Source organism: Vulpes lagopus, chromosome 12 (genome assembly GCF_018345385.1).
Source record: "Vulpes lagopus strain Blue_001 chromosome 12, ASM1834538v1, whole genome shotgun sequence".
Taxonomy (NCBI): domain Eukaryota; kingdom Metazoa; phylum Chordata; class Mammalia; order Carnivora; family Canidae; genus Vulpes; species Vulpes lagopus.
Window position 1 is genome coordinate 77,572,768 of NC_054835.1, and position 3,565 is coordinate 77,576,332.

General features: G+C 37.9%; 1 pseudogene; it reads right to left on the reverse strand.

Annotated features, from left to right (window-relative positions):
• Window positions 1–411: 411 nt before the first annotated feature.
• On the reverse strand, window positions 412–2,480 carry LOC121474069 (annotated as a pseudogene).
• Window positions 2,481–3,565: the final 1,085 nt, after the last annotated feature.

The window sequence follows — 3,565 nt, forward strand, 5'->3', positions numbered from 1 at the left end:
AACATATTTTAAATTTTGCATCATTATACATAAATTCCTGCTACAGGAATCCTGGACAAGCAGGAAATAATTAAAAGAATAACATCAGAACAGAAACATAGGTGTTGCAGGATAACAATTGTCAACTTAACACTTAAATGCTTTGTACTTGAAGGCAAAATTTTAGTTTTACCTATAACAAGAATATTTTTGTGTATTTTGAACTAAATCATTGTTTGGAACACTGAATTTGCCTAAATAGGCTGAAATCTGTGGTAGTTTGTCAAGGCATGGTTTCTCCTAGAAAGTTATTTATTCATTAAAAAATAATAATAAAACAAATAAGTAAGCTAATGAATGCTCAATCTTTGGTCTAATATATGTAAATAGTATTTCTTCCTTATATAGTTCTTTAATTAATTGATTAATTAATTAATCTATTTTCACAGGTTGCCAAAGGCACTTTTTTTTTTTTCTTTTCAATATCCTATTCCAAGCTTCCATGACCCTTTTTGCTTGGATTCCAAAAGGCTGAGTGTTGGTATGAGCCATGCAAAGACTGGCAAATCCCTGGGAGCTCTCCCCTGGAATGATTCTGACTCTCTCCTTCTTATAGACATTCTGTATGGGCATGACCTGTCCTGCCAGCTGGGTAGCCAATTTGAGTTCTTCAGCAGACCTGTCTCCCTTTTCAGGGGCCAAGGGCTTCCTGAGGAAGAGGATGAACCTGTATAGGTACTTCTTCAGCCCCTCCACGTCAGAATCCTCCAGGGATTCTGTAGACTTGTTCTGCCTTCTTGGATCCACTGAGATCCCAATGATCCATGCCACCTTCTTGTAGATGCCAGCCACTTGTAACTCTTCCAAGCTGAAGCCCAGGCCAGGTGGCACATCGGTGTGATACCTCACCATAGGGCGCCTTACGATGAGCTGGAAGGGTCTGGATGGGTCTGGACGAGGGATGCACGGCCATGTGGCTTGCCTTGGCTTGCCTGGCCTTGCATCTGCACGTGCAAGGGGGCTGGTTGAACCAAGTGGCCACACGTGGCCGCCAGTCCTTCTGTAAGCTGGGTTCAGGATCACACCATTCTAACTCTGCTGCTGCCTATGGGTGGGCCCCAAGGGACAGTGACTCTTTATTTAAAAAACAAAAATGAAATCACCTGGGTGGCTCAGTGGTTGGGCATCCTCTGCATTTGGCTCAGGTCTGATCCCAGGGTCCTGAGATGGAGTCCAGCAACCGGCTCCCTGAGGGGAGCCTGCTTCTCCCTCTGCCTGTGTCTCTGCCTCTCTCTGTGTGTACCTCTCGTGCAAAAATAAGTAAAATATTACACAAACCACAAAATTAGTAAATATATTCATCTAAATTAAATGAAAATAATTTCTCATGTGTGGAGAAACCAAGAAAGAAAAAAGGGGGGGCTAGGAGCGGGGGAGGATTAGAGAAGGAAAAGAGGTAGAAACTAAAAATAGAGGAAAGAACACTTTGTTAGGAAAAGAGTAAAATGGTTCATGAAGGAAACAAAAAGAAGGCAATATATAAAAGACAGCCCTATAAGCATTTTTACTACTGTAAAGAAATTTTTTTAATCCCTATATGTTTGACTCTCCAGCTACAAAAGTGCCTTTTTTCATATCTATACCACTTAGAACAAACTATTTTAGAAAAAAAGGGAAAATCTAAGTAGAAAAATTACTCTTTTGGCCAAAATTAGTGTAAACCCCATTCCAAATCGCTGTCATACTGACCTCCCATACTGTTCCTATCTCTGTCTCTTCCTCTTATCCCTTGGGTGTATTTCTTTTTCAACTGCAAAATAAACTTGAGCATCGTGAAGCATTTTCTGGAATATTTCAGACTTATTTTGGTTATGCATCATGCTCCTCTCCATCCTGGCAAAAAAAAAAAAAAAAAAATCACCATTACTGCAATGTCACTTCAGACATTTCAGTTCTTTCTCAAAGCCAGTAAGTAACTAAAGACAGACAAATAGTAAACCCTTTGCAAGCTGTGTCCACAGCTTCCCATAACTTTTGTTTGAAAGAAGCTTATAATTGTTCTAAATACTGTAAAATCAATAAAGGGCAGAATGCAATGGGACAATGTTTTGGATTGTACTGATGGGCTTTCCTTAGTATTTTGCTGACCACAAAGATGGAGAATCCTTAAAGCTACCCTCTTCTGCTCATGAAAAGATGGGGATACATGGTTCATTTTAAAAATAGTGATATTTTTCAAGCTTTGGGTGATCATATGATGCAGAAAATATGTGAAATGTTATGCAATACATTGCAACAAATAGAACTGAATATTAGAGTATTACTTGAAGACATTGTCTTTGTAAATCAGTCTGCAAAATTTTATTTTTTAATACCCTCTCTCCAATTTATAATGTTTCTATTGCCATTAGATAACCATACATTTTTGTAATTATTTTTACCAATTTACCCCGTAAATTTCCGTTGTGAAGCAGGTTAAGTAGAACAGAGGTGGATGGCATTTTGCCGCTGGACCATCCCAAAGTGCTAGAGTAACGCTGACACCTAGTGGAAGCACAGCAACACTGATCAAATGTGTGGCTGTTCCATTTTTATAGATCCTCAGCTGCTATAATTTATGAGAAAATAATTAGGATAATAATTAAAAAGTTACATCACTGATGTACCTTAACGTATTAAATGGTCTGTCTTCTTTGCGACGTGTGTGTGTGTGCACACGTGTGCATTTGCAAGCAAAACAAGTAGGGATGTGAGAATTATGTGTACTCATTGAGACAGTAGAGATTCAACTCAATTCGTCAGGTAACAAATAATATTTCAAATAATAGATATATAAGACTAGAATACTTTTATTTTATTCTTGGTATTTTCTATCTCTGCCAGGAATGCAATCAGTTTAATACCCTCAACCAGTTAAGTGCAACATAGAAAATGGAAGACCCCTTCGGTCATCTTAATCATTAAACCTCCCTAGCTTCCTTCTAAAGGCAGTTTTGTTGAAGAAAAAAGATGTTTCTTCCAGAGTTTGAAAATGAATGTGCAAGTGTGAAGCCACATTCTCTGGTGTAAACAGAAATGGTTTCTTTTTCTATATTTCCAGTGCGTAGAACTTGGAAAGCAGTAAGCTGTTCAGCAAATTATTGGTACGCACCGTTGGTATATGCATGGTTGAGATTAGTGCTCTTTAGAGGCTTTGTAAAATTGTAAAATATTACAATATCTGTACATTTTAAGCATACATAAATTATATGAAGTTATCTGTATTAGTGGGATATGTAAGGAGAGGATTGCCAAAGACAACGTATTTTTTCATTCCTTTACAAATATCAGATTTCTGGAAATTTGTCTTATGTCAACTACATAATCTCATGATGTTATTTAATTATGATATGTTTTAATGACATGATAATAAAACACCACAATTCTTATAGAATATAATAAATCATTTTAAAGATTTTATTTGTTTATTCATGAGAGACACACAGAGAGAGGCAGAGACACAGGCAGAGGGAGAAGCAGGCTCCCTCTGGGGAGCCTGATGCAGGACTCCATCCCAGGACCCTGGGATCATGAACTGAGCCAAAGG